This window comes from Podarcis pityusensis (genome assembly GCF_964106645.2).
Source record: "Podarcis pityusensis genome assembly, chromosome: 7".
Classification (NCBI taxonomy): Eukaryota; Metazoa; Chordata; class Lepidosauria; order Squamata; family Lacertidae; genus Podarcis; species Podarcis pityusensis.
The window spans coordinates 24,960,263-24,986,874 of record NC_138031.1 but is presented as its reverse complement, the minus strand read 5'-3'; the positions used below and the strand labels follow the sequence as shown (position 1 = coordinate 24,986,874).

General features: G+C 42.9%; 1 protein-coding gene and 1 long non-coding RNA gene across 2 annotated transcripts in view; one reads left to right on the top strand and one right to left on the bottom strand.

Annotated features, from left to right (window-relative positions):
• Positions 1 to 26,612, top strand: part of SDC2 (syndecan 2) — a 64,899-nt gene that overhangs the window by 10,956 nt on the left and 27,331 nt on the right. The gene's annotated exons all lie outside the window — the stretch shown is intronic.
• The window catches only part of LOC308481510, a 351,692-nt gene continuing 335,725 nt past the window's right edge, over positions 10,646 to 26,612 (bottom strand). Inside the window, exon 2 of the long non-coding RNA XR_013988725.1 lies at positions 10,646 to 10,973. This is a non-coding gene — a long non-coding RNA (uncharacterized lncRNA). The remainder of the gene's footprint in view (positions 10,974 to 26,612) is intronic.

Below are 26,612 nucleotides of genomic sequence, written 5' to 3'. Positions count from 1 at the left end.
AGGATTTGGCAACATTTTGTTACCGAGTCCTGATGACAGAACGATGGCTGTGACGGAAACATCTTAATGTCTGTGACAGCATTTTTATCCTGCATGCTCTTTAAACACTTCTGCGTTGTGAATTCGTGGAGAGAGAATAGAATCACCACCCCGAGGCAGAAAGTTTGAAGTAACATTGCCGCTGCTTTTATTAGCTCAATGAAAATTTCATATGTATCCCCCTGCACTCAAATACTGTACACAGCTTCCAGTCTTTGATGTCTTTGTTTATAATTTCTCCAGCGTAGACTCTTTGATTATTTCTTAGCTGTGAGGCTTGGCATTTCAACTGTAATGTGCCGCTTTAGAGAAAGGAATCGCGCGAAACATGCTGGAGACTGAATGTCTGTGGAGCCCTTATTTGGCTGAGCATATTACGTTTGCTGAGCTTGGCATTAGCTTTATGTTTACACTCTGGCTTTCATTTCAGGCAGCCTGTGAATCCACAATCCAGTGAAGCTGAGGGATGGGGATTTGAACTGATTGACAATCTGGTCCTGCTCATGTTCCCTTTCGGTGCCCAAGCCCAAAAGTAGTGGGCCCTTCTCTGTTGTGGCACCTTGGTGGTGGAACTCTCATTGCTCCCTAGATGGGATTCATGTCAGGAGTTTTGCCCATTATGACATAAGTGTCACGGAATCACAAAATATTATTATATTTCCCAATTCTGAAAATGTGGCCAACCCGGTGCAGCATTCCTTAAGGCACATTAACACTCTTCTGTGAAAGGGGGTACAGTTTAGGGGTAGCCAATTTAGCAGCCTCCATCAGCCCCAGTCAACATGACCAGTGGTCATGGATGATGGAAGCTGTAGTCTTAACAATATTTGGTCACAGGTCCTCTCTACCCTTCTGTTACGTTCTTACCTGGATTACAGTGCAAACATCTTGTTTCTTGTCACAAAATATTCCACAACACAAATCCTTCCCTCAGTGGTAGTCCAGGTCTAGAAAAAGTGTCCTTGTCTACTGAGTCCTTGTCCAGGACAACTTGACAATCTTCAAATTGAGGAAAGTGTAGGTGAAGCATGAATTTCATCTGGCTTTTGAAAACTTGGTTACGTTTTTGTTGTTGTCCGCTGGTTTTGTGTGTTGGTTTCTTTAGAGACTTTGATTGGGTCAGTAGGCCCAAATGTCTTTATCTAATCCATGGCAGTGAGTTATACAGTGGTACCTCCAGTTGGTGACGGGATCCATTCCAGAGCTCTGGTTGGATCCCGAGGTTTCCGCAACCGGAGGGACTGCTTCTGTGCATGCGCGCAGTGCGGTAGAGCGCTTCTGCGCATGTGCGCGTGGTGAAACACTTCCAGGTTTGCCGTTTTCGCAACCTGAAGTTTACGTTACCCGAGGGTAACATAAGCCGAGGTGCTACTGTATTCAGATTTGTTTTGTCCCAAGGGAGGCTTGGAACGGTAGGGACGAATTGTAGTCACTTGCTTGCTTCTAGTTAGCAATACCTTTTAAAGAGCTAAACTATACTTGGACTATTTAAGTCATACATCTAAATTGAAAGGCAACATTCTCAAGCAAATGCTTGTTTTGTGAGAGTTTAGGCCACAATGCAAAAGTGAGTGCTTAAGGATATTGAAACCTATTACAGCATAAGGCCTTCTCTTTTGGATTTGGGCTGCTTTGCACAATGCATTTTTGCTCAACAAGTGCACTTTTTATAGGTGGGAAATAGTGTTGCAGAGCAGAAAATTCAGCACAATTGAAACTCTGGTGCTTTTTCCGCAGCAGGAGCATCAAAACCATATGCTGGAGTAGTATTTGCCTGTGTTGTAAGCTTGTGAAGTAGGGGGACAAATTTGGTTTGGTGCATGATTGCTTGGGTAGGGTAGACTCAGACAGTGACAGGCCCATGATCACCCAGTGAATTGCATGGCTGTTGACAGATGTGAATCCAGGCCTCCAAAAGGCTCACGATTCTGTGACTGCTGAAGTGGTTGGGGGCACTGCTTTACCTGACCTCCCATCACTGCAGAGGTGAAATCAGCATGATACAAAAGCAACAGTAGAGTAGCCTGGTGTTCCTGCTGGTGTGTTTGCACCATGCAAACTTCTCTGCTGCTTTGCCCTCTGGGTATGCTACGGTGGTGGCAGGGGGTCAGTTAAGTAGCCCTACCAACTGTGCAATTGTCAGGATGTCCTAATATAATGCTGCTTTTTCAGTATTGCAGACTGTGCTATGTACTATAGGTGGTGTTGAATGGAGATTATTTCACCTGTTCAAGCATTTCTGCTTGACTGATGGAATGATCTTGCTTTCGTTGTAGAACAATGCATCCCTTATAAGTAGGGAAGGAATGAAAATAGTGAGCATATGCAAAATGGGATGTTCTTATTTGGCTTATTGTAATAGATTTGACTCCCAAACAGAGTCAAAGTAATAGATTTGACTCCAAGCAGAGACATCACCTTGCCAACAAAGGTCGGTATAGTTAAAGCTATGGTTTTCCCAGTAGTGATGTATGGAAGTGAGAGCTGGACCATAAAGAAGGCTGATCGCCGAAGAATTAATGCTTTTGAATTATGGTGCTGGAGGAGACTCTTGAGAGTCCCATGGACTGCAAGAAGATCAAACCTTTCCATTCTTAAGGAAATCAACCCTGAGTGCTCACTGGAAGGACAGATCCTGAAACTGAGGCTCCAATACTTTGGCCACCTCATGAGAAGAGAAGACTCCCTGGAAAAGACCCTGATGTTGGGAAAGATGGAGGGCACAAGGAGAAGGGGACGACAGAGGACGAGATGGTTGGATAGTGTTCTCGAAGCTACCAGCATGAGTTTGACCAAACTGCGGGAGGCAGTGGAAGACAGGAGTGCCTGGCGTGCTCTGGTCCATGGGGTCACGAAGAGTCGGACACGACTAAACAACTAAACAACAACAACAACAATAGATTTGAGAACATGGACTGTGTATGACTGGTGCAATTATTGTGAAACTTAAGTTATAGGGTTTTCCCCCACTGTATCATTAAAATATCAATTTTAAAGTGCTTGCTTTGCCAGAATCTTCTTTGAGGAAAAAATAATAATCAGAAAAGTCATGAACAAATACCACAATGATCTGATGCAGGGGTGGGCTAAAATTAGATCTGGATATGCTGGTAGATCTGTGGGTTATTTGCAGTAGGTTAGCAAGGGTTTCTGAGCCCAAAACATTTTAATAAACCAACATACATGACTTTTCCACCTAAACCAGGCTGCTAAAATGAAGAAAGGTAACCAGCAGTGAACTTGGATGCGAAGGAACAGTGAGTTCAGTTCAGTTCTGTACTGCAAAGAAATTCCTGGACTCAGAATGTGTTCAGAGACACCCTGTTCAATTCTAATTGGTTGTCGTTTGCACCTGACTCTGGTTGATAGATCAAAGAAGCCCTGACAAGCCCAAAGACTGCTCATGCCTAATCTAAAGGATACAAAGCTGGACTCATTTAAAAGCATATTCTATACCTTTCCTGAGCAAGCCTTCATGGAATGGGTGGAAGTTTGCAAAAACAATGCAGAACTCCCATTCATTTTTCTGGGCCTTGCTTATGAGGTGTGCCTGGAGGCAGTGTTAGAAGCTCAGATATCTAAGCTAGGGGCCAAATGGCTCCTTAAACCAAGGTTTCAGTCACCAAAATGGCACTCCCCCTATTGGTGACCCCAGGGGAGTTCCTAGTTGATGTTCATCAGCAGGACTCCCTCTACTGGTGGTTAACCGTTCCCGGACTTCAAGTGGACGGGCTGAAGTCGGATATAGTTGGTTAGGACCAATGCCTACGCCAATACCGCTCATCACCTGTAACCAATAAAGTTGTGGCCTTTTTTAACCCATTAACCTTAATAATTGTGTCATGCGTCATTATTTCCACCTTGGGGGAGGGGGGGGACTTGCCACACAACTTGAAGAAAAGTGACTAGATCCAGGGACAGTCCATATATCTATTGGCCCTATTCCTACCTCTTTTTCTTAATGGTGGCATGGACCATTCATGAAATTAAGAATATTATTCAGGGCAGTGGGGTGCGGTAAGTGTGGACAAGCTACAACAGTTAACTATAGCGTTGTTTGCTGCTCCTGCTCAGTCTGCACAGAAATAGCATTTTGGTTCTTGAATTTCATTCTGATTATGCAGATAAAATATAACTGATAGAATTCTACAGGATGGGGTATTAGTGTGTGAAAACAGTCCAGATCCCCAGACATCACCTCTAGATGGTGGAGATGTCAGGTGCTATCCTGGCCCCCAAGCATCTTCACTCGGTAGCAAGTGGCCGATAGCCAGGTGCAAAATGCGCCTGGCTCCTGGCTAATTTCAAACATTGCCTGAAGGGTTATGCCCAATTAGTACGAAAACATTTTTCTGTTTGTATTTTTTGAAAGAAAGAAAGAAAGAAAGAAAGAAAGAAAGAAAGAAAGAAAGAAAGAAAGAAAGAATTAGCACTTAAATGAAAGAATGCTTACCATCAGCTGTGTTCACATGGCAGTTTATTCAGTTTTTATGGCTTTCCCCTAACAATTCATGTTGTGCAAGTCTAGTGCTCATTTCTGTGTTTGCTTCCTTGCTTTGCATTTGTAAGAAATCAATATTTTATTGTGGTGGCACTTAACACTGTGGAACTCCCTGCTTGTTTACATAAGGAAGCTGTGTTTGCTGTACTCGTGTGTGTGTGTGTGTGTGTGTGTGTGTGTGTGTGTCTGCTTACAACATTTTTGCTTAGGCAAGCCCATCCAGACATGTAGAATGATGACAAGTGTTTTAACCTGGTTTTTAGCTTATAGTTGATTTTAATTATTATTTTTTAAAATGATTTCAGTAGGGTTTTTTTTAAAAAAAACTTTTTAAAAAACTGATATTGTTTTTCTTGTAAATCGCTTCAAGGTTTCATTACAATCAAGTAGTGTATAAATCTTGCAAAATAAATAAATAGGGTGGAAGCAACATCAAACTTCCAGCCTCTTACTTTGAGGGATGGAGAGGTTCTGCGTACCATTTAAGAAGCAAGCCACAACCTCTTGTTCTGGTGATAATTAGTACTATATGAATTTACCTCTTAATGCTGTTGCTTCTAATCCAGTGAAAGGCATTTGATCTGCATTCTGGGCACAGCCTTCCAATGGAGCCATTCAGGGAAGTCCTGACCTACTTTCTCTGAGGAAAGTGGGCAAGTCGGCCTTGCCCTTCTAATTTGTCGGGAAAGGTTTTGAGGTAAATTCTTCCTGGCTTAAACGCTCACGCATAGAAAAACTTTGCTGTAGAGCATCATTCACAGGCGGCAGCCCCTTGCTAGGCTAAGCGTTAAATATAGCATGAAGCTTAACAGAACTTACCTGCAATTAAGTAGTGGCAGTCTCTCATTTGGCGCTCTGCAGTTGTCAATTAGCCTTTATTACGAGAGATTTGTTTGCTAGAGGCTTTTGTGAATGGAGGCTGTGCCCTAACTGTGGTTCTTGCTCACAACCTGATTTTTTTTTTTAAGGATGTAAATTTGTGTGTGCCATTGCAGGGATGCTTATTTTAAAGTTGCACTCTTTCTTTCTTTTTCTTTTTCAAAAAAAGAGCCCCCCCCATCCCTGCAAGACAGTGACTAGATTCTAAATTCCTCTCCCCTGTATTAGTAAAGTGGATGTCCCTCATTCAGATCATAGAATCATAGAGTTGTAAGGGAACTGCTGCCTGCAATGCAAGAATCTCAGCTAAAGCATCCATGACAGATGGCCAACTTCTGCCATCCAACCAGATGTGCTGGTCTAAGTAGGCAGAAGAAGAGAGAGGGAATGAGTCCCATGTGGTGGTTGGATCTAGGGGCAGTGGTGCCTGGTTCATCAAGGTAAATGGGGTACTGCTTCACCACCAACCCCATTCTGCCTCCAGCCAGACCCCACCCATCTACCTTCTTCCTTACATCCAGGCCAGGGACTGTCACTGGCTATTAGCTTTCTTCTGCTAATAGTCTCAGTGCTGCCCCATGTAGAACTTAGCAGGGAGGAGGGAGAAGTAGAGTTGGTTGACTCCACTTGTTGTGGCTCCCCCTATCAGTGTCTCTGGCTCCATCTCCTTTTGGCATCCCTGTCTTCCACCCCACTAGTCTCAATGGACGCTGGTCATCATTGCCTGGGGGCACTGTAAATTTTGGAAAGGAAAAAGCCCTGCATTGCTTAAAAAAAACCAAGAATAGAAGACATTGTGGAATTGTAGGCTTTGGAGGATGAACTGCAGCAGTTGAGGGCTGAACACCTCACAGATAAGGATGGGTACACACACTAAGTGGAACGGGAGTGAAGTGAGCTGCATGTCTCACCACATGTCAGAGAAGGATAAGCTTGTATTGCTCCTCAGACAAACTCTGCCTCTTTTTGTCTTGTCCTTCAGTCCTGGCTTGTCCTTTGGTTTTGACTTCTGGCTTGTTCCATGGCTTCTGATTCCCAGCTCCTGGTTCAGTTCAACCTGCTGCCCATGGCCAAGCTCTGGAAGGCAGTGACTCTTCAAGTCAAGGGTGGGGAGCTTGTGGCCCTCGAGATCTTATTGGACTCTCAACTCACATCAGCTCCAGTTAGCATGGGCAGTGGTGATTGGGATGATGAGTATTATAGTTGAACAATATCTGAAGGGCCACAGATTCTATATCCCTGCTACCTGAGATGCCATGGATTGGACCTGGGACCTCATCTCTCTTATACAGCCTGCTACAGTGTATGTTTATGCCCTCTGAGCACTGAGATGTGTCACCTACATATGGTTTAGATATGCACCTTTCATTTTCAAGTTTGGATAAGCTGCATATTGGCTAGCATGGGATTGAAGTGGAAAACATATGCTTCTACTTGTTTAAATATTGGTATGGATTTTGGGCAACTTGAGTCTGCTGATGAGTAATAGCAATAAAGAGTACTTAAAATAACAAGATTAAAGTCATCATCTGGAAGCCGTATGCAGCAGATGACCCCAAACCTTTTGAACTCAACTGGTAATCATCATCATCATCACCACATTGTTATTCCCATTCTTGAGTGTGACTCAGCCATGCATTTCTCTGTGTTACTGATTGGACATATTCATATTGTATTTATGTGAATTTGTATTGTCCACTACTCAGATATTTTTAGGTTTGAGTTGTACATAAGTTTCTAAGTAAATTAATAGATATGGCGGACTCAAGCTGTAATGGGATTTATAAGTTAAAACAAGCATTTTGATTTGTGATGCTTAGTCATGCAGAATAGATTGCTGCTTCCATGTCTCCAACTGAAAAGCAAATTGCATCATTCTAGACCAGGTGGAAATTCCAAAAGTCTTCAAAAGCAGTTCTACATTGAGGATAGGTGGGCAGTGCACTCAAAGTTACAAAGGCACCCGTTGATTTCAGCTGTTTTGTTAGTTAACCTCTCTCCTTAAGACAAAAGGACTTGCCAAGTGGTCAAATTTCCGGCATCTTTCCCATGTTTTTATTAAGAAACAACAAAGACCCTAACCTACCCAAGCATTCTATTCAAAAATGCTGGTGTATAAGCTGGGTATAAAAGTAAGGTGGCAATATTGAGAAATCAAAAGTTGTGCATTCATCCTGAGGGCCAGATTAGAAGGAAGCTCTGTTGGGACCAAACTACATGTTGCACATGACTGAAATGTGGGTTCCTATTTGCTTGCTGCAGTGGCACTGGGATTACAGTTAGGAAAGTGGCATGGCAGAGAAGAAGTTCATTATGAACGAAGTACTTTCATTCACAAGGCAATGAAAATAAATGTCGGTTCCACCTACTTGCTTTATCCTCTTGTCAGATGTTTGACTTTTTAATATCTCAGTCAAGGTACATTGGGTTGTCCTAATAGCACTGTGGTATCTGCCATTCAACACTGAAAGGTATAAAAGAATGCTGTGTGTGAGTGTGTGGCGCACGCTATGTGCAGTAGAACAAACCACCCAAATCCTGGCTTCTGCTGAGTCAGTTGCACACCAGTCACAGGCACGTAATGTGTCTGGAACATACGGTCCAACCAACTCGGGCCTCCTGCCAAGCTGTCTCGCTAGGCAAGGGAGAAGAGAGTCTCCGTGGCACAACTCTTGACGGATTATCTCCAGATCAGCAGCTGCTGTCTGAGAGCTTGCTTATGCACACCCTGCATCATGAACAACTTATTAACCCTCTGGACCCACTGAAGGCATTGACACTTACCTATAAATAGTCTTCCTTGCTTTTTTCCCTTGCCTTTCAGTAGACGAATTAGAGCAAATAAAAAGGTTGCAATTCAAGGATTTCTCCAAGGCAGGATTGACCTACATATTCAGTGCTCCTGATTTTCTTTTCCTTAAAGAAGTTTATATGTTTGCAAGGTCCACAAGTAAGTTTGAATAAACATGTCAACTTACTGTGAGTCAGACTTCACTTTATAGGCATGAGGTACAGAGAGTTGTGCAAAACTGTCAGTTGAGTGAAAGAGAACTGAACATATATTCCGTTGAATCAGGAACCGCAAAGGAAAATTGGATGCACACCTGAGTGTTAATGCCATCTATCTGCACTGAGTTGCTTTTCAGTAGGCTGTACAGTCAAATCTGTTGCTCAGTCTATGTTCTGGTACAGCTAGAAATAGTGCCTTTTTAAAAAGTATGACTGCATCCAAGTCAGGGTGTTTTGAGTTCTAATACCAAAGTCCTTGTTGAGTTTGCTGATTTTGTTGCTATAATTTTAATCTGTCATGGTTGTTATTTTGTGGTCTATATATTGTTGATATTGCTGTTCATTTCGATATAGTTGATATAAGGCAGTCTTGTGTAATACTTGCTTATTCAGAAGGTATGATGTAAATTTCATATCTCATTCTTTTAATGCTGCAAAAAATCGAGTGCCTAGGATGCTGGCTGAGGCTGCTGGGAGTTGAAGTTCAGCAACGTATGCAGTGCCAGAGATTTTCCATCCCTAGCTTAAGATCAAAGTTCAGTTTTGGGTGTTTTCCCTCTCCTCCAGCAACCCTGTCCCACATTATTCAGTAGCGCTGCTGACCCTTCCAGAGAAGCTTTTCAGCAGATGCATTTGGCTTCATGAGCAAGGACAGAACAGGAACCTCTTCCAGTTAACTTGTCTTGGGATCCAAACCAAAGTGTACTGTATCTCTAGTTTTGGTCCAGCATTGCTGGCTTCCTTCTTAGTACTTTTGTTTGGATTTCTTTTCAAGGCTGTCCAGAGGACTTGGGATGGGTTTACACAGGGGATGCTATCAACTGTACAGACATCTGTGTTACATAGGTTAAATGTCATAGCTTCCCAGAAGAGCCCTGAGAACGGGAGTTCGGAATTTTCTAGCAGTGATCCAGAACACTCCCGTGAGAGCTACAGTTTTTCCTGTTTCCTGAACTAAGGAATGGGAGTCAAGCCAGTTTAAGGCTGGCTCATATTACGTGGTGTGCCCTTCTGTTTCACAACAACTCTCTTAGGATGAGTGATAGCAAAACATCCTAGAACTAGGCTATGAAATTTGTTGCTGGAAAGCCACTTCAGATAGTACCTTTTTCTTAATGAAATGTATTTTCACTTGAAATATAGGACAGGGATGGGTAATCTGTGGCCTTCTAGAAATTTTGGGCCCATCCAACAATGATGTGAGTTTGAATCCAATAACGTCTGGAAGGCTCCATTCCCGATACAGCACAAAACTATTTGCTTTATTGTAAATTGCCCAGAAACATAGCATCTTCCTTTTCTTACGCTCACTGCGTCTTGGGAAGGCTGTGTCTCCATTTTGCCTGTGTTGTTTAAAAATGCATTGTATCTGCTGAGACAATCTTTTCTATATTGCTTCATTTTCTTAAAAAACATAGTCTGGTCCAGTTCTCCCCCAGTTTGCACAACTAGACCCTAGTCAAAGATCCATCATGGTTGAGAAAACAACATTGTCGTGAATCAACTTGCATTCGTAGTTATGTGAATACTGTGAAATAGTCGTTTTTTGAGGAAACTGTGCAACTTTGTTCATCAAGGGCAGGAGGAAAAGCCATCAGTGCTAATTAATAAACAGAAGAAAAACAGCCAAGTTTTCCAACACAGGATTCAAATTAACACAGAGCAGGTCCAAGTACAAAGTGAAGATCAGCCGGGTCTTGGCTCTTACCAAAAGGGCAACAGCTGCCCCACCCCAGCAGAGAATGCCCTAATGCAGCCTTTCTCAACCTGTGGGTCCCCAGATGTTGTTGAACTACAACTCCCATCACCCCTAGCTAGCAAGGCCAGAGCTCAGGGATGATAGGAGTTGTAGTCCAACAACATCTGGGGACCCACAGGTTGAGAACCGCTGCCCTAACGGAATGGCCTGTCACTACCCTGTAATGACAGAAGTGAAGGAAAGAACAATCTCTGTCTCAGAGGAGCAAAGGCTTCAGCTAGGATGACTCAATTGGTAGAGCATGGGGCTTTTAACCTCAGAGCCGTGAGTTTGAGCCCTACGTTGGGCAAAAAAATTCCTGCGTTGCAGGCAGGTGGACTAGATGACCCTTGGGGGCACCTTACAATTCTGTGGTTCTATAGAAGTTGCTCTACTCCCACCCAGCGATAAAATTTGAAACTGCTTACTGAGTCTCTGCTGTAGTGCCCAGCCTATTTAGAGGATACCTATGGAATATATTGGGACGCGGGTGGCGCTGTGGGTAAAAGCCTCAGCGCCTAGGGCTTGCCGATCGAAAGGTCGGCGGTTCAGATCCCCGCGGCGGGGTGCGCTCCCGTTGCTCGGTCCCAGCGCCTGCCAACCTAGCAGTTCGAAAGCACCCCCGGGTGCAAGTAGATAAATAGGGACCGCTTACTGGCGGGAAGGTAAACGGCGTTTCCGTGTGCTGTGCTGGCTCGCCAGATGTGGCTTTGTCACGCTGGCCACGTGACCCGGAAGTGTCTCCGGACAGCACTGGCTCCCGGCCTCTTGAGTGAGATGGGCGCACAACCCTAGAGTCTGTCAAGACTGGCCGGTACGGGCAGGGGTACCTTTTTATGGAATATATTAAGTTTTTTTAAAAAACACAAAAAAACTGCCCTTATCTTTTAACGGTAAAATTATAACTATCTGTACAGTGGTACCTCTAGATACGAACGGGATCCGTTCTGGAGCCCCGTTCACATCTAGAAGCAAACGTAACTAGTGATGGCATGTCTGCGCACGCATGTGTCGTTTTTTGCCACTTCTGCGCATGCGCATGACATCATTTTGAGCGTCTGAGAATGTGCAAGCGGCGAAACCCGGAAGTAACGCGCTCCATTACTTCCGGGTTGCCGCAGAGCGCAGCTCGAACGTGCTCAACTCGAGGTATGATTGTATAAACCGCTGAGTATCCCAGAGGGAGTCCTAATATATAACATACCTTTAGAATATTATTTATTAAATCTTTTTATATTGCTTTTGCAAGTACAGTAGAGCATATATTTAGGGAAAGTGAAAGAACCGAACTGGAACTTGCTGAAAAAACTGAACTGGAACTTTCCATTTCAAAGGATCTCGCTTTTCGAACTGAAGATGGAAAGACACAAACAGGTCAACACGTTGCACCTTTTGTCCGGATGCACTGCTGCTCCCGTTCCATATAGGACCCTCGTTCTGTTTATTTATGGAGTGTTTGGATTGCCAGGGCACCCAACCTGAAGACTGTGAAAGCGGTGCAAGGCCTGCAAAGTGGTTCTCGCGAGCCCTTGTGGTTGGCAGGGAGAGGCGGGAGGCGTGCGTAATCCTTGTTAATGCTGTTACCGTACAGTAGGTCACTGCTTTAGGGAGCTTTGCTTAGCTTGCTTACTTGGGAGTCTTGGCTTCTCTTGGGAGATGTTAACCTCCTCCTTAGAGAAAAGGAAGAAAGATCAAAGCGGAGAACAGTCGAAATTGATTTTTTTAAATAAAAAACTTCTTTTGAGGGGGGAAACGTGCTCGGGAAGTCGCAGTGGTAAAAGCATTCTGCATGTTGGCAGATCAGAAGGTGCTTTTCATAATACATCAACTAAAGAGGAGCAGGTGTCCTTGGAGAGCTGTGGTCAAACATTTAACATAACATGTATAAAGATTTTTCTCCCCAGATAGATAGCAGAGCGTTGGTTTCTCATTTCCCTCCCCCCCCCCCCCGGTCAATGCCTGCTTTCAAGTAGGATGCGTGTTACTCCCTTTCCCATGTACATACATACACACACACACACACACAGAGAGAGAGCTTTAGGGGATGATCATTCAAAGAAGCTATGTGGTAGCAAAATCTGAAGCATGTTATTGTTATGCTTATTATGCTTATAATATGTGAAGTTTGGAAGACAGCACTCTTGCATGGTACTTGCACACCATACATTTAAAGCACATTTAAATGCACCTCCCACCAAATCCTGGGCACTGTAGGTTGTAGGGACTTGTGAAGGGTAAACCATAGGTCCCAGGATTCTTTGAGGGAGAAAAATGTGATTTAAATGCATGATATGTGTCAGGGAACTACCATCAGCTCAAAGGCGGGAGGTGGAAGGGCAGTTGGGTTACAGGGAGCCGCCAAAGATATTGAGAAGCAGTTCGTCCTCCGGGGAGGAGCGAAGCCACGCCTCCAGTGGGGAAGGGATGCAGGACTCGGAGGATGCAGGGGAGAGCCGCAGCGCCAAACCTGAGCAAAGCGGGGGGGGGGAGGCAGGTCCCCCTTTGCCCACTCCCTCTCTGCGCAGTAGGCTCACGTGCAGAGAGGGGAGGCGTAGGATGGGGGTCAAAAAACTGCTCTGCTGGGGAAAGTTTAAGGACCGCCCCCTCCCAGATTCTGCTAGCAACTGAGCAGACATGGAATTGAGTCTGTCTGCATTGTGAACGTTTTGGACAAATAATAAAGCCTCGAAAAGACCAACGGGGAGTCTTGCCTGTTTGCTCTCGAGCAACCACGCCGGCAGTCATAACAATATGTAAGCAGCCTATGTCAAAGTGAACAAGGTTTTTGTGGGGTGGCAAGGGAAGGCTAGCAGTCATGGTGGTGGTGGGCAGGTTGGTGTTTCTCCTGAGAGCATAATTTACCAGGCAGATAGATAGATAGATAGATAGATAGATAGATAGATAGATATTAGAATAGTTGAATCTTTTGAGATGACTTGTAGCTGCATGGTCCTCTAGCCCAGTAGGGAATGCTACTTCAGCATCCCTGATAGTTGGCCTATCAGGCTCTGCTATCAAAGGGGCATCCACGACTGGGCAAGGCAGTCTGTTCCACTTTCAAAGTCAGCTTCTACTCCCAAGAGGTTGTTGCTATTGTTTCTGGAAATTTGAACAAGCAGTTTTGGGGCTTACCCCCTGAAACCACAGGGAAAAAATTTGCTCCATCGGTGGCCACCATTACTTGACCGGCTGGACTGTTTGTGAGGAGCCAGAATACCATGGTTATCGAATCAACCATTGAATCCTTGGAAGTGGCTGGGTATACTGCTTTAAATGTCTACTGCAGATGGTTCCTAGGTCTGGGTTCTCCAATGTGTATACATGGCTATATATAAGCCAGTGTGTGTTTTTCTGTGAGAGGTGCTGATGTTTTCTGCAGTGAGCACTGAGTGCCTTGAGCTGCCTTTAAATTGCAGGCCTGTCGATCCAACATAGATTTTATGAAGGAAAGCAGGATATGGACTTCCTACTTTTTACAGCTTCTGTGTTGAGTCTAAATATGTGCTAGTAGATTTCATCTAATTGTTTACATTTCCTTGGTTTTTAATTTGTTTTGAAGAACATTACATTAGTTTTATAGTGAAATAACACCAATCAGTTCCAGAAAAACTTGTAGAGTGTTACATGCTTACATCAATCACATCTGAGGGGGAAAAAATTGAGCGGGGACACTGTCAATTAACTGAATCATTGAATAGACACAACCAAGGCTTCAGCTGTGACATAACCTCTCCATAACTGAGCATGAGCAGTGGGAATATTACATTATAAAGTCATTTATATTTGCATAGTTGATATATGGCAGTCATGTCCAACAGGTAGATCGTGATCTACCTGTAGATCAGTGGACATTCTGTGGTAGATCACTGGTAGATCAGTGGCTCCCCCCAAAGAAGCTCAACAGCTTTGACCTGAACCCCCCAAAACAGGGATTTCCCTCCTAAAAAAAGTTCAGTAACTTTGACCTGAACCCCTAAAAAATGGGCCTTCCTCCTCCCTTAAAAAGGGCTCAACAACTTTGACCTGAACCCCCCACTGGGGGGCAGATCACCACCAGTTTTTAACTCTGTTAGTAGATCACAGTCTCTTTGGAGTTGGCAACCCCTGATATATGGGAACTATATCTTATCAAAATGATCATGCTTAGTTTAGCATCTTAACAACGCCCATGTTACATTAGATGTTTGGAAAGAGCCAGATGCCAAACTTTCCCTTGCCAATCCCTGAATGTGCAGTGGTAAAACAGCATTGCAGTTATATCCTTACATATAAGGGGAGGGTCTAGAATAGTGTGTGGTGACAGAAGGGCCAGAGCTGGAAACAACATAAAAAATGCTTTGCTCCAAACCCAAGGTTTTAAACAGGAAAGAGTGCATCTATGTGCCCTTTTCTGTGTAAATGTACAATACACACTATTTGTGTTATTTAACCTGAGGTTGGAGTATTCTTTGTTGTTTTTGACATGCCCGTAGCCAACAAGTGCTCCGTCGGTCAAGGACAAGTCTTTCAGTATCTGAATTCAGTGGCTTTTCAGTGGAGATTGAAAAGGCTCATTCCCTGAGACAATAAAATAGTTTTTCTTAGACTGGGTTCTTGTGTTACCTTGGTGGTATGAGAACCACAGCCGCACTGATCTTACCTTCGCTAACAATGTAATGCAAGTCATTATGGGCAATACTGACAAGGTAACATAATAATGCAGTGTCTTAGTCTTCTTATGTAAGTCTTCTTTTATTTCTGCATTAAATGCTAGGATGGCTTAGTAGTATTTTACCTTTAAAAAAAAAGTTTCAGGTTTGGTTTAGGTGGTTGTTGGAAGAAAGAAAAGACCAAAGAGCAGGGGAAAAACAGTGAACTAGCATACTCTGATAGCAAAGCATTCTGCAAATAATAAACCATGCATTTAAATCACACAACTTACCCCCAAATAATCTTGCAAGCTGTATTTTAATGGCATTGTACCTCTGTGAGGTTTAAACTACAGTTCCAATGATTATTTGAGGAAGACCATGGGCTTTAAATGTAGGGAGTGCATGCAGCCCAAACTGGGTCAGAAACACCGTTAATACTGCAAATCTCAGTTGCAGAGTGATTTTTTTAAATGGAATAGGATTCCAGATGTGGTGATCAACTTCTTCTGTATATTTATGTACCTTCATCTCAAAAGAGCATTTGAGCCTGGTGGGAATATGTTCCTGATCTCATTAGCCATGTTTAGACACTTAAGAGCAAACAATACATTTAGTCTACAGGTGGAGACTCTTAGGGTCACCAGCTTAAAAAGTCATGTCAGGGGCCCCAGTTTGGTCCACGAGGCCATTTCTCTCAAGCCCCACACCTGAGATCATATGATGTCAGATGTCAGACAGCTATATTCCTGGCTGCAAAGGGACAGTCGGGTGTGACAGTGTGCTTCTGATTGTTCCTCATCAACTACGGCTTGTATTCAGCACCTTTTCAGTTTGGGCACTAAATACAAGCCTTGTTGGGATGGGTTCGCTCGAGAGCAGTTGAGTTCAGCCAGCTTGCTTTTGGCACTCAATTCTGGATCGGGTCAGCAGATCTTTGCACCTTTTAATGTGCTCCTTCCCTTTTCCACTTCCATGATTTGCTCCAATCACAACACGGGTTTTCTTTGTAACGGATTTAAATTGAGTTTCCAGACTCTGGTGACAAGGGTAACCTAGGTTCTTGACATCGACCATAGTTGTTTATAGCCGCTGCTGTTACTTCTATCCCACTGTTCTTCCAACCTAGATTCTTGACATCGACCATAGTTGTGTATAGCAGCTGCTGTTACTTCTATCCCACCAGCATGCCCTCCCCTTTCATTTTGCCCCCCTCCCAAACAACCCTGTTATGTAGTTTAGACTATGAGATAGTGACAGGCCCAAGATCACCCAGTCAGTTCCATGGCTGGGTAGGCATTTGGATCTCCCTAACCCTAGTGGAGTGCTCTAACTGCTACACCATGCTGACTTAGTTTTAGCAATGCAGAATGCAAGGCAGCACTGTGGTAAAAGGAAACAATGGAAAGTGAGTGAAAGGGGTCTCAAAGGAGAGGGGACAAAAGTATGGTGGAAGGATCATCAACCATTGCTAGGACATGGTGTACTGACTCAGTTGTTACTTGAGTTTGACTTAGACTAATCACTTTCCCTGTCATTAATAATCACACCATTAATAAGTGGTGTGTTGTCCGTCCCCCCCCAATTTTTTATTGGTTTTCCAAATTTATGACAAAAAAGACATTACAAAACACACAACAAAGAAAAACACTTTACAATACAGTAAACTAAACAAAAAAGAATTATTTTTTCAGATATCTTAGTCTCATAGCATTAATAACTGACTTCCTCGCATCCCCTCTAACTGAATTATATTATATCACCTGTATGACAGTTCTCCAAATTTATATTTCTAATAAAATTGACTCCTAACATTTACTAAGTCCTTCTCCTTTATTAATATCCAATAAGTGGTGTGTTGGGTTAAAAATACATTTTGAGATTTCTTTGAATTCTGCCGTTCAGATGATAGAATGGAATAGCTTGCAAGACGAGAGGGGACTGCTTTCAATAAGCAGTTACTTTTGCGCTCTTTCTCCCCGTTCACATTTTTTTTGTGGGGTGTGTGTGTGTGGAATGTGCAGTCACATAGCAAAGAAAAACATAACCTGGAGGTATGCTCCCTCCTACCCCTTCTCTGAATATAGGACTCTGTTTCGAACATGAGAGGAGACATTTTAATAGTTCTGTTGGGTTGCTATGTGTGGAATGTAATAGTTCATGCATCAAAGACTCTGAAATGGATCCAGGTGCATGACCGGCCATTGCTTTTTCTAAAACGAAGTACTGTGAGCAAGAAGTTGGGAGCGACAGAACAGCATAAAAAATGAGCAACTGGAAATTTAAACAGCCCGTGCTTTAATCTTAAAAACTTGCTTACTTCTGTCAGCCTGTGTACCTGTCAGTCTTAAGCTTTTGTAGTACAAAGCTGTCTTGTGGTTGCATGGGGGCTAATTCAACCTTTTGTTCATTGTCGTGTTTAGCTTTCATTTAGAATTTTGTCTTTGCTCTTTATCCTGGATAAAAAAAGAAATACTTTTTTTTTTTAATGCACCCAGATCCTTCCCAGAGTACAAGGACTGAAAATGTGCTGGTTTAGCCTCAGACACCAAAAGCCAGCCCATGCAAAAAGAGCTTGCTCTTGGACAGTCTTCCCTGCACCCAATTGGTGACCTCCAAAGGTTGTGGGACTTCCAACTCCCAGCATCCCCAGCCAACATAGTCAGTAGTCAGAGATGGTAAGAGCTATAGTTCGGCAACATTCGGAGCAGCAGCAGATAGCATGATGAGGCAGTGGCACTCACCTGACTTCCTTACATCACTGCTGCTTACTACGAGGCAGAGGAGGAGATGCTGTCAAGGTCAGCACGGTGCGAACACACCATCAAGATACCTGGGTTGGCTCCCACCATTCCTTTGCATCCAGCCAGTCCCTGACACATGGCCACTTCTGACCATGGGTACCCTGTACATTTACGCATATTTTAATGAAGTATTAAATGTCTTATTTATTGGGGAAATAGTCTAGAAGGCTATATGAAGCAGGGTGCTTTACTTCAGAGTAAAAAGTAGGATCTGGTGCTGAGATTTTGTTTAAACTTGCTTAAAATACACCAGCTACCTATGTTGTCTGTATGCTTGAAAACATGAGTTTTCAAAAAAAAAAAAAATTGTTTAGAAATACTGCTAGTTTCTTGGTCTTTTGTCTTGGAATGGCAGTCTGTGTGAGGTTACACACTTGAAAAGAAAATCTGCATAATTGGCCAATAAAATCATCCCATGTGATAATTAAAAACAATCCAATAAACACTTAAACAGAAGCAGTATGCAGGAGGCTGGATGTAGCAATGGACTGGACGAGGGCCAATAAACTGAGACTCAGTGCAGACAACTGCTGGCGTGTAGTACTCTTGGTGGATGTTTCAATGTCCCAGCCAAATGTCATTCTGTCAGTTCCGGAGGGAACTGTTCACACCATAAAGCAGGGGTGGCCACCTCCCAAAAGACTGTGATCTACTCACAGAGTTAAAGACTGGCAGTGATCTACCCCATTTTTTTTGGGGGGGGGGTTCAGATCAAAGTTGTTGAGCTTATTGGGGGGGGGCACTGATATACCAGTGATCTACCACAGAATGTCCACTGATCTACTGGTAGATCACGATCTACCTGTTGGACATGCCTGCCATAAAGGACCAGCGTCACAGTTTTGGGATACTCATTGACCCAAGGTATTCTGTCTGCTTGCTAATGTGGCTGTTACATTTTTGCGTCTTGCTTTGGACTTGTTTGCATGTTGTTTTGTGAGGGCATAACTCTTTAGGCAACTGGAAATTAATTCAGTAAATGAACTGATAACATAGTCCATGGAGCAAGACCTCATCTAATGATCTAATGGTGCTAGGGTGTTAACTGAGATTTCCAGAAGCTTTGGGCCTGATATAGCTTGATTCTGTAGCTTTGCAGAGGAGGGCACATACCCCCAGAGCCAACTCTGCAATGTGGCACAGAGCGAAGCAACCTAGCTCTAGTGGCGCCTGGAGCTAGAGAGATAGATGAAGGCAAGAACTGTTTTCGAAGTGCAAAAATATCCCTCCTGCATCAACCCAAAGGCTCATCTACTCCAGCATCTTGTTCTCTTGACGGCCAGCCAGATGCAAGCAGGACCTGAATCCAACAGCACTCTCCCCGCCTTCGATTCCCAACATTGGTCGCCATTGAATGCCTCACCTTCCTGCATGAATTTGACTAATCCTCTTTTAAAGCTATCCAAGTTGGCGGACATCTTCTGGACTGTAGTGGGATGTGGTGAATGGTGCAGCAAGTTTTTTATGAAATGTTGGGCCTGGGAGTGGATGGGCACCTTTTCGGTTCCTCTTCAGTCAGCAAAATGTCTTAGGCTACAACTTGCATGCGCCAGGCACCTTCTACTGAAGCCCTTCAAGGGACCTTCTGTAGCAAGATGGACCCTTTGGAACAAAGGACTGAAATCAGAAAGCAAAACGCACAAACATCTTTATTCGTGCTCAGTAAACAGATTTACTCACTCACACAACTCTACAGATCCTGACCACAAGTTTTACACGGTTCCCCTCCTTAGCACGTGGCCTTGCAGAATGTGCAAGTACTTTCGTGTTGCAAAACCGCAGTCTGGCCTTGGCAACACCATTATTGCACCTAAACTATGTATGCCCTAACTCGAGTTCTTCCTGCCTGAGAAAAACAACAACTAATATTAGCCCACAATGAAAATCTGCCAGGGAAGTAAGTAAAGGTTTTGATCATCAACAGGAGAGAAGATTTGTCTTACCACTTTTATGGGGTTAAAAAGCATTTCCTGATAACCCAGACATTGTGTGTGTGTGTGTGTGTATATATATATATATATATATATATATATATTATCTCAAAAGGTTTAGTAAACTTTTAGAAGATATCCGAAGGCAACCTTGTATTGGGAGGTTTCTAATGCTTGATGATTGTATTATATTTTTAGATATACTGTAAGCCGCACAGAGTGGCTGTATAGCTGGAGTGTAAATAATAAAATTATTATTATTATTATGGGATGGTATATTTTGTGTAAGAGTTAATTGTGATGTTACAATGCAGTCTTGCATCATGTGGGTACTGATATTATGTGTGCAGTGCAATGCAGTGTAATTATAAAAATATTTTACTAGTTTTCTTTTATAAAAATCTTGTTGAAGCTTTTGAGTGGAATTCATTGTGTTCTATGAAGCCACTTGGTCACTGTTCTAGAAGGATTATTGGGGATGGGAGGAATTGCCTTAGGCAATAGATGGTATCTTGGAGGAAATAGATGCTGTATTTCCTGCAGGTAATATTAGATTGTAAACCTTTTTGTTTGTGTCTGCATGCCTCTGGGCGTTGTATGGTAAGCTCGTCTGTCTCGTGTTTTCTTCCCTGATCTAATGCACCCTGCCTATTATCCCCCGCTTTTTTGACCTGTGTACAGTCTGAATGATGCAAATCATAAGTGCTTCTATTGCAGCCTGATTCTCAACAAGACAAAAGTCCAACTGACTTTAAGTAGGACTTGTTTCCTAGCAATTATGTTTAGAATTGCAATCAAAATACTGAGCTGAAATTATTTAGGAGAAAGTGCCATTGAACACAGAGGGACTTATTAAGTAAACCTCTAAAGCAGGGTTTCCCAAACTTGGGTCTTCATCTGTTTTTTGTCTAGAATTCCCATCATCTCTGACCACTGGTCCTGCTAGCTAGGGATGATGGGAGTTGTAGTCCAAAAACAGCTGGAGACCCATGTTTGGGAAACCCTGCTCTCTAGCATCTGGATGCAAGGCTCAGTCCCACTAAACTTGGTGGGGCTTGCTTCTTAGTAAACATTCTCAGGATTGGGCTATGTGTTGGGTACAACTGGGGCAAAATGGGGGGTTGGAATTATGAGTAGTAAGAAGTGATGGGTCTTCTGCAGGTGAGGCCAAACTTAAAAGTGGTGTGAAAGAAATGTGTGCATTTAGTCCTTCTGCACATTGCCAGAATCAGAAATGCATTGTGTTGCCATCCTCTCCATATAGCATTAGTACACCAGGAATCCAGAGACAGGGTGTATGGCAAACTGGTATTCCAATGCTGCAGATGTAATGTGATGCTGGTTACATATTACTCCCCCCCCCATGAGCATGTTTTGTGTGTCCAACATAACCTTTCCTTAAAAAAAAAAAAAGAACTTGAGAAATGTTGTTCCTGGGCCAACATATAGTTCTGCTACAGAAACCTTAATAGGACTTAATAGATGAAAAATGCATCACAGTATGTGAGCTGAGTCTAGCTTCAGTTGTCTGTGTTTATGGAGACTGAACTTCCTGTAACATTAGAGAATCCAGTCCACATGTTGTGTATTCCAGTTCTCTAGAATCCAGATCAGTACCACCAGTCCAGGTTTACACAAAGCTTAGAAACTGTAGAGATCAGGGCCCTGAGGAAGCTGCAAGGGAATCGATTTCTGGTGGACTTTTCTCATGGTGCAATACAGTGGTGCCTCGCAAGACGAAATTAATCCATTCCGCGAGTATCTTCGTCTAGCGGTTTTTTCGTCTTGCGAAGCAACCCTATTAGCGGCTTAGCGGATTAGCGCTGTTAGCGGTTTAGCGGCTATTAAAGGCTTATCGGCTTAGCTGCTAAAAGGCTATTAGCAGCTTAGCGGCTTAGAAAAAGGGGGGGGGCGAAAAAAAATCTCAAGACTCGCAAGACATTTTCGTCTTGCGAAGCAAGCCCATAGGGAAATTCGTCCTGCGAAGCAACTCAAAAACGGAAAACCCTTTCGTCTAGTGGGTTTTCCGTCTTGCGAGGCATTCGTCTTGCGGGGCACCACTGTATGTGTTTGAATCTGTTCTGAACGAGGTGTTTTGGTCACCAGCCTTTGCGCAGAGTATGTCTTAGGTACCCCTCCCAATTTGGATCAGTGACGTATCACTTTTACTGTAGCCCTGTGCTGGTGTTCTCTTGTTTGATTTGAGTTGATTCAATATGTGTATTCCTGTTTTCCAACAACAAATGTTGAGCTGAAAGCAGCTCACAATAGCATGAAAAACAATACCAAACACAAGAGCCTATAAAGCAAACAACAACAGATTCATCAAAACAATTACTACAATTCAATATTAAGTCATAGCAACTGATGGTATTGTCAGGATACTACATAATCCCATGGGACCTTATTCCAGTTGTGGGTTATCAAATGTGTTCTTCACAATTAGGTTGTAGTTGTGAGGGGGAAGAATGGGGATACATTTGCAAGCCCCACCTTTTCTGAAGTTGTTCTCCTTGTTTTGGAAAGAGCATAGCACTTTCTCTGCCGCAGCACCTCGGAATATGTGACAACAGGGTGTTTGAGCTGGCTCACATATCCTTTCCTCCTCCCCCCTCAAGCTTGCATGATGAAAAAGATGCCTTAAAGAGGGACTTGGTGTGATGTTAATTGCACTGAATTGTGCAGAACTTTCAGGCAGAAGTGATTGTGAGTTATGAACAAAAGGAGAGCACTACACATTTCAAGGGACGCGGGTGGCGCTGTGGGTTAAACCTCAGAGTCTAAGACTTGCTGATCAGAAGGTCGGCGGTTTGAATCCCCGTGACGGGGTGAGCTCCCGTTGCTCGGTCCCTGCTCCTGCCAACCTAGCAGTTTGAAAGCACATCAAGTGCAAGTAGATAAATAGGTACCGCTCTGGCGGGAAGGTAAATGGCGTTTCCGTGCGCTGCTCTGGTTCGCCAGAAGCGGCTTAGTCATGCTGGCCACATGACCCGGAAGCTGTCTGTGGATAAATGCAGGCTCCCTCGGCCTATAGAGCGAGATGAGGGCCGCAACCCCAGAGTTGGCCACGACTGGACCCTTTACCCTTTTTACACATTTCAAACCCACACATTATGTTTGCTAATAAGTCATGGTGAAGATGCTATAAGGCTGTTAAAGGGTGCTTATGCATGTCTGTGTATTTGTGGTTTTTATCTGAACCACATCCATGAGTTAAGTGTTTGAACACTTGTGGGCACAGCAGGATGGGGCAGTAAATAATGCCTGCGAAATCATTATTTTAAGTACAGAGTATGATCTGCATGAACATTTTAAATTAAGGCTGAACGATTCAATCAGTTTCTGCATATATCTGAGAATACATTTTTTTAAAATTCCCATGGACATTTGCATTTAAATGGACAGTTGAGTACTTACTTCTAAAGCATTTTTTTCTTTTTAAAAAAGTATTTTAAAATGCATTTTTGATGCACGTTTAAATCCTATAACAGTTTTAAAACATGTGGGAGGTGAGAGTATCAACTGATAGTGCAAATGCCAACCCACACAAATGCATTTAAATGCAAAACTACCCAATTCACACTGTCCAAAACAAAATGAGAACTGAAACACAGGATCCTTCAAAATTTGCACTTCCCTGAATTTTGCAATGTAGTTTTCCAGCCAGCAGTGTGTACAAAATTCATATACTAGGGTAAACTGTGCATAAAAATGCATGTTAGTGAAAATAACATTAAAATGCATTGTATTTAGGGAAATCACTTTGCAACAATGGGTTTATTAGGCAAGATTGTATAGCAACATGTGCATATTAGGATATATTTGCTGATGGATTTTCATGAGGACTTTTTTCCTTAAAATAGCAACCACAAACTGATTTGGAAATGTGGAGAACTGAATTTAGGGATGCGGGGGGGGGGGGATAAGAAATTGAGAGGAAGCAAAATGGACAGATTCACCCATCCCTGTCTTTGGCCATGCTGGATGGGACAGAGGCCATAATCTCTGGGAGACATGAGGTTGGGCTATGTTGATATGGACAATACTGAACTAGATGAGCTACTGATATGACTGTGCAAGGCAGCCTCCTTTATGGGTTAACTGAGTCTTGCCATCTGGATCTGTAGAGGTTGTGCCCTGGAAAATTATTATATTACTTTAAGTGCACATTCAAGGAAATGAGGGAAATATTTCAACCTAGTATTGAAGAATGACTGATTGCCTTCTTACTTCCAATCATGGAGTATTTTTCAGCTTGCACAAAATGTTGATGATGATGATTAATATGACTTAGATGTTAAGAGTCCATGCCTCTCTGCAGCTGAACCCTTAAATTCTCAAGCCTTATGTAGGTCTTGCAGTCTGCCATGGTCTCAAAACAGTAGTTAGAAGGACATTTTGCTGGCTTTTGAGAAGAACTGGTAGCAGCAAGTTGTTAAACCAAATTAGTTCCAAGAAGAAATGGGATTTGGCCTTCCTGCAAATTTCCTTAGAAACTTTTGTGTTTTCTAAAGTGTTTTTAGGACACTGGAACAATAAACCAAAGTTGAATCATGTGCTGGATTTCATTGTTGGCAGCTGAAGGGTTTGCTTGCTTTTGAATGCTTCTGGTTGGGGGTACTGCAGAATGAAAGGCTTTATGATAAAGAACTAGGGATGTCCTATAATAAATAGATGGCCAATTCTAAAATACGTTAGGCTCCAAGATGGCTTTTATTAATTATTCTGAAAGACAAGGCAATGCAAAGCAAAGCAAAATATTTTGTATGAGTTATCTGTTTCATTATACATTTGTTGCCATGCAGACACCTATGACTCTGCTTTTGGGGGATGTTTAGAGGGGGGGCTGCTGTTCTAGAGGGGGGGGACATTGGGGTTGCTGGCTTTGCCTTGGACTGTATAGCTCTACACTGCCACAGAGTGGTGATTTGTCAAAGGCCCCATTGCAATGGAACCACGGAATGGGTTGGGCATGGGGGGAAGGGGTGAAACTGGTGGCCCAAGGAGAGCAAAGAGACATTTGATTGTTTACAATTGATATGGAAGAACACTCCTCACTCTTGGGAAATCTTGCCTCGCTGCTTGGTGTTGAATTATTACTATTATTTCATTTACTAATCGCTCACTGCGAGGCATTCAGAAGCGATACACACTATAATACTATGGAAAGCAGTTACAGAGATGAAATCAGTTAAAACAGTATCGAAAACAACAACAGCATAAAGTCAGTTCAAATCCAGTGCGGATACCAACTGAGATATAGGTCTCTGTTTAGAAGGCTTGTTGAAAGAAGAATGCCTATATGGTTTACAGTGGGAGGGAGTTCTGAAGGATAAGTGTTTCCACACTGAAGGCCCAATTCTGGTGTTGTGCAGAATGGACCTCTTGATATGATATCAAATGGAGGATTCCCTCTTCCGCAGAATGCAGTGATCAGTTGGGTTTGGGTTTTTTTAGGTATCCTAATCCCAAGCTATACAAGGCTTGAACCTAGCCCCAGGTTGTTTCAAACCTAAAATTCAGGTGACAATGCATGTCTTGTTGAATGATGCAGTTTTGTTGATCCAGTTTTCAGTGATGTTGGAAAGTTTTGAGAAAATAGTGGAATCTAGTGTTTTGTTTTGTTAAACAATTTTAAATAATGGTGGTTTAGATAATTGGGTTTTTTTATTATTTTGAATTTTCATTATGATTGTGTGAGATTGTATGCTGCTTTTATGACATGTTTCAGTTAAGTTTTGATCCATTCCTGCTTAGGCAGTATATAATTTCCCACTGTGATGAATGATAAGCAATTTAAAGCTTTATTTGTTTGTTTAATGCCTTTGTACTCCACCTTTTGGGGCACATTGCCCTTGCAAGACGGCTTACTGTTTATTATTATTAAATCATATAAAACATCACAACACAGCAATACTTTTAAGTAGCGTTTCAAAGTTAAACCTTAGCAGCTGTGAACAATTTTCCAGCCCAGCAAATTAATTAGCTACAGATCAGAACAAAAATATAATTCAAAATTAAAAGCCCGTAGCCGTTTTTTCTCCCCAGCACAGCAAATTAATTAAATGTGGAGTCACAATATTTTCAAAGTTCTTTTAAAAACCAGCAATGCTAAAGCCATATGTGCCTCCCTGGGGAGGGAGTTCCATGTGACAGAAATAGTCATAGCATTTAATTTGATTTTGGGTAGTTTTAGCCAACCCTTAAATACATGCCCATGTCCATTTTTGACTCTCATAAGTGGCATTATGCTTTGACTATATGTCTGCGCTGTACATTCTCTGTCGACTTTGAGGATTTCTCCAGGCAAGGCTTTGAGTTTCAAGATGGAGGCCAAGTTTCATCAAAACCAATTGCATCTTACTCAATGACAACTAATGCCGATAGCCATGCTCTACCTCCACTGCTTCGGAATTCCAGTTGCTGGAAACCACAGGAGGGGAAAGTGCTGCTGAGCTCACGTCCTGCATGTGGGCTTTCCAGAGGCACCTGGTTGGCCATTGTAAGAAAAGGATGCTGGACTAGATGGGCCCAACTCTTAGGAAGTTCCTAATGCCCATCTCTAACAAGATTTTACTGTGCAGTTCCATCTCTGCAAAACTGGACGAATCTATGCAGTAAACATAACGTTGTTGTTGTTGTTTAGTCGTTTAGTCGTGTCTGACTCTTTTTGACCCCATGGACCAGAGCATGCCAGGCACTCCTGTCTTCCACTGCCTCCCGCAGTTTGGTCAATCTCATGTTGGTAGCTTCGAGAACACTGTCCAACCATCTCGTCCTCTGTCGTCCCCTTCTCCTTGTGCCCTCCCATCTTTCCCAACATCAGGATCTTTTCCAGGGAGTCTTCTCTTCTCATGAGAAGAGCCTCAGCTTCAGGATCTGTCCTTCCAGTGAGCACTCAGGGTTGATTTCCTTCAGAATGGATAGGTTTGATCTTCTTGCAGTCCATGGAACTCTCAAGAGTCTCCTCCAGCACCATAATTCAAAAGCATCAATTCTTTGGCGATCAGCCTTCTTTATGGTCCAGCTCTCACTTCCATAAAAAACATAATGTTACTAAGAACAAATAGTTGCGATTTTCTC